This window comes from Heloderma suspectum, chromosome 4, assembly GCF_057233095.1.
Source record: "Heloderma suspectum isolate Gila_16-S chromosome 4, 16-S_ref, whole genome shotgun sequence".
Lineage (NCBI taxonomy): Eukaryota > Metazoa > Chordata > Lepidosauria > Squamata > Helodermatidae > Heloderma > Heloderma suspectum.
Window position 1 is genome coordinate 131,067,389 of NC_139461.1, and position 15,191 is coordinate 131,082,579.

Genomic DNA, 15,191 nt, shown 5'->3' on the forward strand with positions numbered 1-15,191 from the left:
CACCATGAACAGAATCCGCGAAAAGGTAAGTGACTTTCGTACATCCCTACCTCTACTGCATTTTTCCTCACCTCAGCATTTCCCACTTCTGCCTCAGCTTGCTGTTGCTCTTCAAGCTTCTGGTCTTCACTTTGCTGTTGTAGTTACACCCTCCTGTCCAAGAACTCTTCATGTTCTCTTATTCCCCGGAGGTTTGACAGTCACTGCTCCAGTCCTCTTACTTTTTCTTCCAGCAGCATGATCAACTTGCACTTGTTGCAGGTGTAGGCCATGTTGTTCTCAGGCAAGAAAACAAACATTGCACACAACTTGCAGGTCACCACCACTGGAGAGTCTTGATCTTCCATAGCTTCTTTTCCCTTTTGTGTCTAGTTTTCTGATTGTTCTAGACTAGCCTGTGCCTGCTCCTCTACTCACTAGAGGCTAAAAGCAGAGTCCCACTGGTGTGTGTGTTACAAGAAAATAAAATATAAAAATGTTAGGGGCCTCCCCCTTGACCTCCCCTGCCGAAGTCCCCTGGCCAACTCCTGTTTGCTCCCCCTGCTCGCTCACTTTCTAGGAGCTCGCTTGCTTCTGTAGTCCCTGGACCAGCTGGAGCAGCTTCCTCTGCTCTGCTCAGCTGGGAGGCAGGAAACCCCCACTGCCTGAACCCTCAAGCCCCCTCACCGACCCCTGCCCCTACTCACTGGGTGGCCCACACTCACCCAGGTGGCCTCGTCAAGCTCTGTGGTTACCATTTTGGGGGAAATAAAATGGTGATCACAAAAATGTGCATACTTGTGTATGTACAAAAATACACATTTTGCGAATGAGCATATTTGCATGTGTGCAAAAATGCGCATTTTCACACATATGCAAATATGCACATTTTGCACTCACCATTTTATTTTTCAAAACATGGCAACCATGGAGCTCGATGGGGCTGCTGGGCTGAGTGCAGGCTGCTCACTGAGAACAGGAAGGGCTCAAGCACAGTCCAGGGACCAGCAAGTGGGGTCAGGGACTGGGAGAGCGCCCGGAGAACCTGGACAGGAGTGGGCTTGCACATCCCTAATTCTGACCAAGAGAAAACAATTATAGCCATTTTTAAAAAAAATCCCATGGTAGTCAAAAGTAGGGATGTATGAAAGTCACTTACCTTTTCGACGAGGGGATCCGCAGTAGGGGGGAGGTGCTCCTCACCTCCCCCCGAAATCCTAATCCAGCCAGCTCCACTCTGTGGAGATTCTGCAGAGCCGCCGGCCGGGGCCGCCTGCAGCCGGACATCCGGCCACTGGGCAGCCTTCCGGGGGGGGGGGGGAAATGGCGTATGCAAATGGCGGCAGCTACGGCGGCCGCCATTTGCGTTCCCTTTTTTTTGCTGTTTTAGCCTAAGTAAATATTTACGTAAGCTATTATGGTAGAAAAATGAGGAACGCAAATAGCGCCCACTACGCTATTTCCATTCCCCTTTCTTTCACTGTAATAGCTTATGTAAATATTTACGTAGGCTAAAACAGCAGAAAAAAGGGAACGCAAATGGTGGCCTCCGTAGCCGCCATTTGCATACGCGGTTTGTTTGTTTTCTAGCTTGCCGTGATAGGCTACGTAAGTATTTACGTAGCCTTTCACGGCAAAGGCAGCTACGCAAATGGCGTGGTGGCCGCCATTTGCATGGCTACCTTTGCCGTGATAGGCTACATAAATACTTACATAGCCTATCACGGCAGCCTGGCTGGACGCAAATGACAGCCGCTACAACGGCCGCCCTTTGAGTCAGCAGCAGCCGGCCAAGAGACCAGCTGCCGCCACCGCCGCCGGAGCCGCCGCCAGAGCCACCACCAGAGCCTCCAGAGTGTACGAAGCTTAACTTACGAAGCTTACCTGGGATGGAGGCAGCGGCGGTGGCTCCGGTGGCTCCAGCGGCAGCAGCTAGTCTTTCTGTCGGCTGCTGTGGCTGCAAATGGTGGCTGCTGTAGCGGCCGCCATTTGCGTCCTGCCGGGCTGCCATGATAGGCTACGTAAATATTTACGTAGCCTATCACGGATAAGAGCAGGGATGCATACGGCAGCTGCTACACCGTTTGCACCGCTGCTCTTTCTGTGATAGGCTATGTAAATACTTACGTAGCCTATCACGGTAAAGGCAGCCACGCAAATGGCATAGTGGCCGCCATTTGCATGGCTACCTTTACCATGATAGGCTACGTAAACACTTATGTAGCCTATCACGGAAACAGCAGCGGCTCAAACGGCGTAGCGGCCGCCGTTTCAGTCCCTGCACTTTGCCGTGATAGGCTACGTAAACACTTACGTAGCCTATCATGGCAGCCTGGCAGGACGCAAATGGCAGCCGCTACGGTGGCCACCATTTGCGTCAGCAGCAGCCCGGCCATGGCCGGAACTCCGGTTGCGGGTGGCCCTGGCCTGTGGCTCCACAGAGCCGCCGCAGAGCAGAGCCAGCCAGGGAGGATTCCGGGGGGAGGGACAGAGCACCTCCCCCCCACTGCGAATCACACCTGCGAAAAGGTAAGTGACTTTCATACATCTCTAGTTGCCATCTCCACAGTTCTGAACACAAGGAAAGGGACTCTGGATTCCTGGGTACCTAACCCAGACAATCCTTTCATGGGGTTCCAACCCCAGACATGGAAAGGGAATGATCCCTGGAATGAACCCATCAGGCAATCAGGGGATAACTTATTGAAAGGCCTAACAACCCACACCCATAGAGAGTCCAACTCTGAATATTTTGTTGTTAACTCTAGGTTACATGGTCAAAGCCCACCAAGATCAAGGAAAGGGCTTACCCACACACACAAGGAGTTCCAGGCCACCACTTTCGCATTGGCAACTCCACGCTGCATGAGTTCTGGCAGAGGGCAGTCCAAAGGTCATAGATCAAACTCAGCCTGCCGCACACTGACCTGACTACAAACACAGACACACAATCCACAGCAACGAGAGTTCAAGTCTATGAAAAGCCTCACAGTACTTTTCATGGCAAGTCCTTAAAGTTCCAGTCCATGCACAGAGTGCCTCCAAAAGCCCAGACAATGATGGACCCAAACAGAGAAGGCTTCGGGAAATGAAGACGAGATGTTCCTAGCAAAGGTTCTTCTCCTTTACATCAGCTTAAAGGGAAGGTATGACTGTAGGACACCCCCTCCAGATCCCTTGACAGACAAGGGCCTTTAGCCTTTCAGCAAAGCCCCTGTCTAAACAGGGGAGCACCGCTCAGCCCTCCAGCAGTGAGGCTTCAACCTGGGCAACCCTTCTGCAAACCCCACCTCTGTCAGGTCCTCACAGACAGCTTCCAGCCTCCCTGCCTGCCAAGGCCAGACCAGCAGGTGGACAGGGAGTCGGTGACTCCCCCGGCTCTGGTCTAAGAACACTGACAGAGATAAGCTCACACAGACTCTGACATTCCAGAGGCTGAATAGGCCCAAGCCCTTCCAGGCTACTTCTAATCAAATCCTGGCTATAACTTACAAGGCCCACTGCAGTACTGAAGCTGGGCCCTGACACCACCCCTTCCCTCAAATCACCAATCATTTGGTGGTTTCCTGGCTTCGTGCAGCTTTTCCCCCATTCTAAAAGGTTGAAATGCCTCTCTGAAGGCTCAGCGACTGGCAGTAAAGAGCTTTAAGTTAAACTATGCTGGTATTTGGGGGGATTTGGGCTTTGCCTCTGGCCCCGCCACCATTGAAATGTGGGCCCTGAGAGTTTCTTGAAAAGGGAATTTGGTCTTCAGAGTGAAAGAGGCTCTGCACCCCTGGTCTATAGCAAAGTTCCAGTCCACCTGCTGGAAGCTGCTTTGGATCCCAGAGCTCAGAGATCCATCAAGACAATTGCCTTAGTGCAGTCGGCTCAGATGGCTCTTGCACCACAGTAAACCTTGTCACGTGTATTCATAAGCACCTCCCCTTCCAGGTGGTGTGATCAGACCATTTTTCTTGGGTTTGTGCAGGAGCGTCAGGGCTGGGAAGTGGGTAGCGGTCTGAGATGAGCTGGGAACTAGGAAGTGTTGGACAAGCCATTAGCCAGTGCGAAGAGTAACTCACAACAACACAGGAATACCCCAGAGCTAAGGAAGACCTTTCTGCTCAAGCAAAGCTTCAGTGCAACAGGAAGCCCGCTTCTACTCTTTCCTGTCCAGGAAGATCCAATACTCAGCCTGGGTGGCAGGGTCAGTCCAATGCCTAAACTGCCGAGACAGATGCTGCAACTTGCAATTCAGTGGCTCACCTCATGGGGCAGCTGCACACAAATCCAAAGACTCCGAGTTCAAGCCCCAGCAGCTTCGGATAAGGTGGTAGCTGCACATGAAATGTGAGGCCTATCATACTGCAAAAGCCTTTGGAACAGTTTCAGATTCCAGTAAGTCCCCTGTCCTTTCTGTCATAATCCACCCATAGCTAGAACATGATCAGGGGAATTGTTCTTGTAAGCAACCCTTTCGAAAGGTACTCAGTCTTGTGTCTGGTCAAGCATTTTCAGGAACAGAATTTGTAAGGCTTGAGAATGCACAACCAGGCCAGCCCTCGATGTTCCTCCACCATTTTAGGGTTGCCAAGGCTTTGGCCCTGAGACTCAAGTTTGGGGGTTCATTCTGAGGGAGCTGATTTAGCCAATGCAGTACTTTGGTGCACCTTATGGCCACCTCTAAGCCAGGGATCGAGAACTGTCACTCTCCAAACATTGTTGGACTCTACTTGAGCATTTTATATCCTAACATTTTAATATGTGCCTGGGAGGACTATTGGGCAACTCAGGGGGTCGGGGAGGTGCCACTATAACTGTGGTCATGGGCAGGGGGAGGTATGGCGTTGGGGGATTAACAGGCCAGCTGAGGAGAAGAGGGGCTAGACACCTTCCAGCTGTCCCCTTCTGGTTCTTCCCCCAGCCTGATGGTTCCTGGCAGCCTTACCAGTCTGCCCTCAGGTCTGGTGGTGCTGCTGCTGAATGCCAGGTCGGCCCAAAATAAAATCTCCCTCATCCATGATTTGATTGTGGATGAGGGGGCTGACCTGGCATGTATTACTGAGACCTGGGTGGGGGAACTGGGAGGGGTCACACTCTCCCAGCTGTGCCCTCCTGGGTACTTGGTGCAGCACCAACACCAACTTGAGGGTCGGGGAGGGGGGGTTGCCGTGGTCTAAAGGAATTCAATCTCCCTCTCCAGGCTTCCTGCTCATTCGAGTGCAGATCTTGAGTGTTTGTACCTTGTGTTGGGTACCCGGGACAGATTAGGGATTCTGTTGGTGTACCGCCCACCCCGCTGCCCATCAGACTCCCTGCCTGAGCTGACGGAGGTGGTCTCGGACTTGGTGTTGAGGACCCGTAGGATGATGGTCCTGGGGGATCTCAACTTCCATGCCGAGGCCGCTGTATCTGGGGCGGCTCAGGACATCATGGCCACCATGACAACCATGGGGCTGTCCCAACATGTTATTGGCCCAACGCATATAAAAGGACACACGCTTGATCTGGTTTTCTCGACTGGGCAGGAGGATGGTGATCTGAAAGTGGAGGAATTAACATCTGTCCCTTTGTCATGGTCAGATCACTTCCTGCTGAGGTTTAGACTTCTGGCGGCCTTTCCCCTCTGCAAGGGTGGGGGACCTATTAAAATGGTCCGCCCCTGGAGATTAATGGATTCCGATGGATTCCAGAGGGCTCTGGGGGATTTTCCTGCTGGTATGGCTGGTGCTCCTGTCGAAGCCCAGGTCGCTCTGTGGAATGCAGAGATGACTCGGGCGGTTGACACGATCGCACCCAAGCGCCCTCTCCCTCTGAGCAGAGCCCGGCCAGCTCCTTGGTATACACCTGAGCTGAGGGCAATGAAGCAAGAGGGGAGACGGCTAGAACGCAGGTGGAGGAAAACTCGTGCTGACTCTGACCGAACACAGGTAAGAGCCCACTATCGAGCCTACTCTGTGGCGGTGAGGGTGGCAAAGAGACAGTTCTTTTCCACCAGCATTGCATCTTCTCAGTGTCGTCCAGCGTAGGGATGCACGAAAGTCACTTACCTGGTCTCGCAGCTTGCTTCGCGGTGGGGGGGAGGCCCTTCGCTGCTCCCCCCGAAGTTCAGGCCGGGCGGGGAGGCTTCCCTCCTCGCCCGGCCGAAATTCAGGCCGGGGGGGAGGCTTCCCGCCTCGCCCAGCCGAAATTCAGGCCGGGGAGAAGCGCCCCGTCTCCCCGGCCGCGAACTTCAAAAGAAAAAAAAAACGCCCCTGTGATAGGCTACGTAACGATTAACGTAGCCTATCACGGCTAGATCTGCAAAGTCAGCCATGATAGGCTACGTTAATCGTCACGTAGCCTATCACGGGTGACTTTGGGGGGGAAAAAAAAAGCGCGTACGCAAATGGCGGCCCCCATAGGGAGCCGCCATTCGTGTTCCTTATTTGGTCCCTGTAGTCTACATAAAGATTTACGTAGATTACGGCGAAAATAAGGGCAACGCTAACTTTGCAAATCTAGCCGTGATAGGCTACGTTAATCGTTACGTAGCCTATCACAGGGGCGTTGTTTGTTTTTTTTACTTTTCTTGTAATGGCGGCGGCGGCAGCCGGTCAAAAGACCGGCTGCCGCCCCCGCCCCTGATGAAGACCTGCCGAACCGCCGCCGGGACCCGCCTCCGGGAGGGACATTCATGAAAGGTAAGTCCCATCCCGGGGGGGCGGGGGGGGCGGAGAATTTCTCCCCGAACAACCTTCGGAGGACCGAATGCGTTGGCACTCGGCCCCCCGAAGTTTCGGGGAGAAATTCTCCCCCATCCCTAGTCCAGAGGAGCTTTTCCGAGTGGTTCGCGGCCTGTTACATTCTGGGCCAGGGAGAGAGACGGTGGAACCCTCAGTAGCACGCTGTGACAGGTTTGCACAGCACTTTGAGGATAAAGTTGCTCAGATTTGTCATGAATTGGACACCACCATTAATGCAGTTACATTGGGAGAGGCGTTCAGAGCACCGTCTGGTCCAGTTTTATTGGATGAGTTTCAGTTACTGAGGCCTGAGGATGCGGACAAGGTGCTTGGCCAAGTCCGATCGACCACTTGTGTGCTTGACCCTTGCCCTTCATGGCTTATTATATCAAACAAGGACTTTTCCAGCTGCACTGGCTGCCAGTCCATTTCCGGGCCCAATTCAAAGTGCTGGTGTTAACATTCAAAGCCCTTAATGGGTTACCTGAAGGATCGCCTCCTCCCATATGTGCCTGCCCGGACCTTAAGATCATCATCAGCGGCCCTTCTCCATGAGCCCCTGTCAAAGGAAGTGAGGCGGGTGGCTACTAGGAGGAGGGCTTTTTCTGCTGTGGCACCCCGGCTCTGGAATGAGCTCCCTAGTGAGGTTCACTTGGCGCCTACATTGTATTCCTTTCGGCGCCAGGTGAAGACCTTTTTATTTTCCCAGGCATTTTAGCTTTCTAAATTTTTATCTTTGCTGTTTTAAATCTGTATTTTAAACTCCTGCACTGCTGCTAGATTTTATTGTGGTTGTATTGTTATATTGTGGTTTTAATGTTCTATATATTTTAAATTGTTTTATTGTGTGTTTGGTTTTAATTTTTGTGAACCGCCCAGAGAGCTTCAGCTATTGGGCGGTATAGAAATGAAATAAATAAATAAATAAATAAATACTCCAGCTCTGATCAGCCTCAGCCTGGATAGCCTGTGGTCAGGGATCTGTAGTCCAACTACATCTTGAGGGCCACAGGTTCTCCCACCCCTGCTCGAAGCATGCAGCTGTGTATAAAAGGAAACATTTGGAGCCCTTAGAAATGGCAAGGTTATGTATGGCCCAAGCCATTTAGGGCCCTATACATAAAAAAAATATATTTATTTATTTATGTATGTATTTATGTATTACATTTATATCCTGCCTTTTTTCCTCCTTAAGGAACCCAAAGCTGCATACATAATGTTCCTCCTCTCCATTTTATCCTCACATCAACAACCCTGTGAGGTAGGTTGGGCTGAGAGTCTGTGACTCGCCCAAAGTCATCCAGTGAGCTTCCATGGCCGAGTGGGGACTAGAACCAGGATCTCCCAACTCCCAATCCAGCACTCTAACCACTACACCACACTGGCTCTTCAGTGTGGACATCAGAATATTGAACAAAACATCTGCCCCTGTAGGATGAGGAACCTTCGGCCTGCAGGATGAATGTGGCTCTGAGAGGTTCTCCATCCATCCTGCAGAGCTTTCCATCCCAAGCCCCTCCTCAGAGCCCATATTCTCTCTGCAGGAAAGGAATTCCCATTGATATCTCCAATCACTGATCAGAGATAACAATGGGAATTTCCTTTTGTGCACAGTGTGCCACCCTGATTGGAATGGCATGCAGCAGAGGTGCCCAACTCAGCTGGCACTTGGAGGAGCCACTACTCCAGGCACTAGTCAAGTGTTTTGCATACCACTCACATCAGGAGGGCAAGCAGTGCATGAAGGAGGTGCCTGAGTCAGTTGGCACCTGGAGGAGTGGATGCTTCAGATGCTGGCTGAGTTCCTTTCTCCGTGACTCTTTCTGTGCCTACTTCTTGGAGGACGTAGGGTATTTGGCATACAAATGCCCAGACTGATTTCCCATGACTTTTAATTTCCATGATTAAAAAAAAAATGAACATTAAAAAACAAACCACAAGGCACTACTTTAAAGATCCTATGAACCCTCATTATCTCAAACACATCCTTACCTCTCATAAGCGAGTAGTATGGATTGCCCATTCTGAAAAAATGTTTTCACAGTTATGCAGCCATGAGAACCTTTCCACCGATGCAAATTGATGTCATGTTGGAACCAGGCCCTGTTCTCCTTTTCACATTCATCTACTTAAAAGACCCTCAACTTCTTATGGCTGATTCGCTATATTTTGTTTAGTTCTAGATAAGCTGCCTTCTTGCCTCATGCAACCTTAGAAGCTTTTGTTACAAACACCATGCTAACTTTTTTTCTTTCCATCTGAACAATGTACCCAGGAAGACACTGCTCTGTGGGTTCAATATGGTTTCCATCTGAGTAATTGATAACAGATTTTAAACACTTCTTAATCAGGACTTCAAACACATGGCTGAAATGATTATATCTCAGCAGCTTGGAATGTCTTCCATAACTAAAGGGGGAGGGTGGGGGGCACTTTAAAAGCAAAATTTGAATGTACAAAGAACAATGCAATACCCTCAAGATAAATTGCTACAGGAGTCTGCCTGTGAAACGCTGTCATTGATAGCATTCCTTGCAGCTGCATTTAAATCAGATCTTTAGAGATTCAAGAGAAGTTTATTTCCAGGCTCCAGAAGAGCAATTTGTTCAAAAATCTGCAGGGAAATTTATGACATTTTGCCAACAGTAGTGCAGCTAGGGCTGGACCTCGGGTTCTGAGTGCAGAGCCCTGCTGCCCAGGAGGGGCCAAACATCCACCAAGAGAATGGGAGGGCCGTGACAAACAGGTCTGGCATCATTACCTAAGTAAGCATGGGCATGCCAGGGTGCACCAGGGCTGATGCTGCTCACTGCAACATCCTTTCTTCTTCTTTTTAATAACATGTTATACCCAGGGATGGGCTGGCTGGACATATGCATGATGGCAGATAACTCATGATATTATTTTTATTTTTTTAAATATATTATCATTTTTCACATCAAAATGGTGCTTATTCCCAAGTAAATAGATTTAGCACCAGGGCAGAAGAAGCAAACTCCCTTATAATCCAATAGTCAAGGATGGGGCCATGATTTAAGTGAGTTGAAAATACAAAACTGCACACGCTCAGAGATATTTTTCTTAGACAGCAGTCCTATGGCCATTAGACAGTGACAAGAGGGCCATAGGATTTTTCAGTTTCTGGGCACAGAGCTTGGAGCCAGGGCTCCCCACCCCATCCCCCACCGCCTCATAGGTGGTGCATTCTCTCCGGTCTCCTCACTCAGAAACGGAGCACAGAGAGGGCAAAAAGGGGGTGTTCCCATGTAGGGATGTACGAAAGTGACTTACCTTTCGTGGATTATGTTGATGGGGGGGAGGCGCTCCGTTCCTCCCCCCGGAATCCTTGAACAGCCGGCTGTGCTCCGCGGCAGCTCTGCGGAGAGCCGGCCAGGCCTGGCCAGGCCAGGCCAGAGCTGTCCGCAGCCGGATTTCCAGCTGTGGAGGGCTCTGGGTAAAAAAAAAAACAACAACCGCGTACACAAATGGCAGTGGCTACAGCCACCGCCATTTGTGTTCCTTCTTTTTGGCCGTCTTAATCTACGTAAATATTTATGTAGACTATGATGGTGAAAATCAAGGGGAACGCAAATAGCGTAGTGGGCGCTATTTGCATCCCTTTTTCATTCACTGTTTTAGCCTATGTAAATCTTTACGTAGGCTAAAACGGTGAATTAAAAGGGGACGCAAATAGCACCCACTATGCTATTTGCATTCCCCTTGATTTTTGCTGTCATAGTCTACGTAAATATTTATGTAAATTAAGACGGTAAAAAGAAGGAATGCAAATGGCGGCGGCCGTAGCCACCGACATTTGAGTACACATTTTTGTTTTTTTTTAAACCCACCCCCAACCGTGATAGGCTATGTAAAGATTTACGTAGCCTATCACATCTTTTTTTTTAAACCTAGCCATGATAGGCTACGTAAATCTTTACGTAGCCTATCACATCTTCTTTTTTTTCCTTTCACAAGCCTGGAAATGGCGGCGGCAGCAGCCAATCGGAAGACCGCCCGCCGCCGCCGCCCGGAAGATCCGCCCCAGGTAAGTCTCATCCCAGGGGGGATCCGAGGGGGGGCGGGGGGGCAGGCCATTCCGCCACAGATTTTGGGGGGTCGAATGCACTGGCATTCGGCCTCACCGAGATCCATGGCGGAATTCTCTGACATCCCTAGTTCCCAGGGGCGGGGAGGGGAGGAGACCATGGAAGCCTCTTTACATGGCTGCCTATGAGCCACACACAGCCTCCTCCCCTCCCACTCTGATGTGTGCCAGCTAGACAGCTGAAATCGCACATCTATCCAAAAATGCAGGGTGGCCAGAGCATGGAGGAGAGGATTCCCTCTGTGCTCCAGCCACCCTGCATTGGATAGGCATCAGCTAGGCATGCTGGAGAAATTCAGGAAAGACTGAAATGAGCTGAGATTTCTAAGAATCCAACCTGTGGAATCCGCTGTGGACCGATCTCCTCAGGCCATGTGGAGTCCATGGAGTTTCGGATCTTTTTTTTCTACTTTCCCATATTTTATGCATATTTATTCATAGAAAAACACACAAGTTTCTGCTGAAGAGAAGAAGTGGAATGGGATGGGGGACAATACACTAAATGTTATGTACTAAGGTAAATTATGTAAATTGTTACAAAATCTCTTGCATAATTATTAGTGTATTTTTCCTCATGATGAAAAAATAATAATTCGCATACATCTGTAAGCAGACAATGGAACGAAAGGTGCCTGACAATCTGCGAAACACAGATGGAGTGGATTTACACAGTCCATACATCTCTAGCATCAGCCATTCAGCCTCCATGTTCAGAGACTGATGTCTATCCTGATAGGATTGCACCTTTAAATGGTTTTGTTTTGTTTTTCTCCTCTGACATGTCAAGAATGTAGAAGCAGTTGCAAATCATGGGATGGCAGTGGAGGAGGAGAATTTGTGTGTGTGCTTCATGACTGATGTAATGCACGTGGCCATCTAAAAGGGGGCTACGTCTGTAAGACAATTAGCCCAGGGTCTAAAATTACCTAGCCGCACCACTGTTTGCCGTTATTTTCTTAGAACCATAAGTGATGAAGGGGAGGCCAAATGACAGTATTTACAATGTAGGAGATGCAGGATTGGGCCATTTTGCCCCAGTTCATACATTCAGCTGGTTGTGGCTCTGAAAAAGAACAGATGCTGTAGGGTGTCAGTGGAGCCTCCCTTCCTCCATGAACATAGCCAAGGTGAACCAGGCCATTCATATGAGTGACTGGTCATGTGGAGGCAGAAATTCTCTCCCTCAAAAAGGGGAAAGAATCACGTCAACTGCACTTCTGCCCTATCAGGTATACTCACATGAAAGGTTCTGGTCATACCAGAATCAATCTGCGTAGAAGAGGAGCTACTGCTGTTCGTCTACCACCCTGTTTATACACCTCAACCTGGCTGAATGTATGAATTGGGGCACTTCATGAATTGGGCACACTTTCACAAGTGTTGTGAAGCTCCTTCTTTAAATCAATGACGACTGGATGCATTCTTTGAAAAGTAGGTCATAGTATTTAGCTCCTCGTGATGCAGAATTTGGAGTGCCTGAGTACAGAATGGTAAATCTTTAAGAGCAGAATATACCAAGCCTGCATCATAAAGAATGATGCTGCTGAATTGCATAATTAGCCAGCTCATTGGTTGAAACCTATCAGTTCGTAATATTCGCTTTTGTAGCGAATCTGGATTATGAATTCTCTATTAAGTTCAGAATTGATTGCAAGCTTCAGAGCATGTGCAATAAAGTAGTACACAGATCCATGTCCTAAATTTTCAGTCTTCCTACCACTTAGACTTGCACTCAATATGCCAACAAATTTGGAACACTCAACAATGGCCGCAAGACTGGAAAAGGTCAGTTTACATTCCAATTCCAAAGAAGGGCAATGCCAAAGAGTGTTCAAACTACCGTACAATTGCTCTCATTTCACATGCCAGCAAGGTGATGCTCAAAATCCTACAAGCTAGGCTTCAGCAGTATGTGAACCAAGAACTACCGGAAGTACAAGCTGGGTTTCGAAGAGGCAGAGGAACTAGAGATCAAATCGCCAACATTCGCTGGATCATGGAGAAAGCAAGAGAATTCCAGAAAAATGTCTATTTCTGCTTCATTGACTACGCTAAAGCCTTTGATTGTGTGGATCACAACAAACTCTGGCAAATTCTTAAAGAGATGGGAGTACCAGACCACCTTACCTGTCTCCTGAGAAACCTATATGAGGGTCAAAAGCAACAGTAAGAACCGGACATGGAACAACCGATTGGTTCAAAACTGGGAAAGGAGTATGACAAGGCTGTATATTGTCGCCCTGCTTATTTAATTTATATGCAGAGTACATCATGAGAAACGCCAGGTTGGTTGAATCAGAGGTCGGAATTAAGATTGCCAGGAGAATTATCAACAATCTCAGATACGTAGACGATACCACCCTAATGGCAGAAAGCAAAGTGGATCTAAAGAGCCTCTTGTTGAGGGTGAAAGTGGAGAGTGCAAAAGCTGGTTTGAAACTCAACATTAAAAAAAACGAAGATCATGGCATCTGGCCCCATCACTTCCTGGCATGTGGAAGGGGAAGAAATGGAAGCAGTGACAGATTTTATTTTCTTGGGCTCCAAGATCACTGCAGACGGTGACTGTAGCCATGAAATTAAAAGATGCTTGCTCCTTGGGAGGAAAGCTATGGCAAACCTAGACTGCATAGTAAGAGACATCACCTTGCCGACAAAGGTCCGTCTAATCAAAGCTATGGTTTTCCCAGTAGCAACATATGGCTGTGAGAGCTGGACTATAAGGAAGGCTGAGCGCCGAAGAATTGATGCCTTCGAACTGTGGTGCTGGAGAAGACTCTTACGAGTCCCCTGGACTGCAAGGAGGTCAAATCAGTCCATCCTAAAGGAAATCAACCCTGAGTGCTCATTGGAAGGACAGATACTGAAGTTGAAGCTCAAATATTTTAGCCACCTAATGCGAAGAGAAAATTCCCTGGAAAAGACCCTGATGCTGGGAAAGATTGAAGGCAAAAGGAGAAGAGGATGGCAGAAGACTGAACAACAACATCAACACCACTTAGACCCCTCCAAAAAAAAACTTACTTGAAGCAGTCTCATTAGCTCTCCCCTCATTGTTGTTGTTGCTACAGCTCTGGCTCCAAGGAGAAGGAGGAGGATGGTGGGTCCATCTTCAAACTGGTTATTGACAATAGTGAGTATACATCAGATGATACCATCACACAGGCAGGCCACTTGAAAACAACCAATCAGAAAGGGGGCATATAATGTCGTGACCCATGATGTCATGTTGCACTATGTGGTTCCAAACTACAGGTCCCAAGAGGCACTTTGATATTGCACATGTGCAAAACTCGTATGCACAGAATGAGATTTTGGATTAAAGGAGAAGTCTCATCTGAGCTCGCATGGATGAATTCAGTACTTTCTGACTAAATAACAAATTCACTCGAGGTAAGTTCACCCATCACTAACCATAATGGTTATCAATGTATATGTGCATCACGCATTCCTGATTTGGGATAAGATGGCCTGTATCCAAAACCCCATGCATCTAGCGCCACATGCCCAAAAGGGCTTTGAACTTGTGTTTCTCACACCGAGGTTCCTGCTGTGCTGTGTGCCAAACCTGTTTTCAAACTGTCAGAAGTGTCAAAAGCCACTTGCGATGTGGCATAGGAGTCTGCCATTCAAAAGGGAGGGTGGGGAGCCAAAAGCCCCACTGGGTGTGCAGTATTTGATGGCCTTGGGTGCACCTAAAGTAAAGTATCCCTTTGAATCTCAGCCGATGCCTTTCCAATCTTGTTGCAAAAGAAATGCGAGGTGGTTTGTTTCGGGGGGGGGGGGAATAACATACAGTCTGATGAACATCAGTTTGATGTTCCAGATCTACAAGTAATTCAGTAGGAATCCTGTAGATGGCATAAATAAACCTTAGATTTAGTTCACCAAATCAACCAGAAATCATTAAAAGCAGCAGCCCTCCCAGTTCAAAAAGGAATGAGTGGGAGTATTCAGTGAAGACGTTGAAAAGCTTACGCACATCTCAGTTTAGAACCAAGCACAGGCTTTGGGGTTTAAGGCTCTTGTGGCTTCACTTTTTTTTCTCTCCAAAGAGAAATTATGGTTATGCAGAACTCAGATTATGCTAAAACAAGTGACACAAAATGTTGAAAATCTTCCATGTTAGCTTGAAAACATGAATTAAAAAAAAGATCAGTAGAGGGGCAAGAGAGAGAGAAAAGAATAACCATCTTAGGACGCAATCCTAACTAGATAGGCGGCAGCCTCCAAACTCAGAGGTGACCTCCTGTCCAAAGCAAGGCAGGAGAGGCACGGGAGGGGGATTGTTCCCTCTGCACCTCTCCTGCCTTGCTATTTTTTGCTAGACAGCCGATTGGATGTGTCGTATGCACAGTTCCGTTCTCCCCAGCCCTGAACGCCCCCTGGAATGCCCCTTT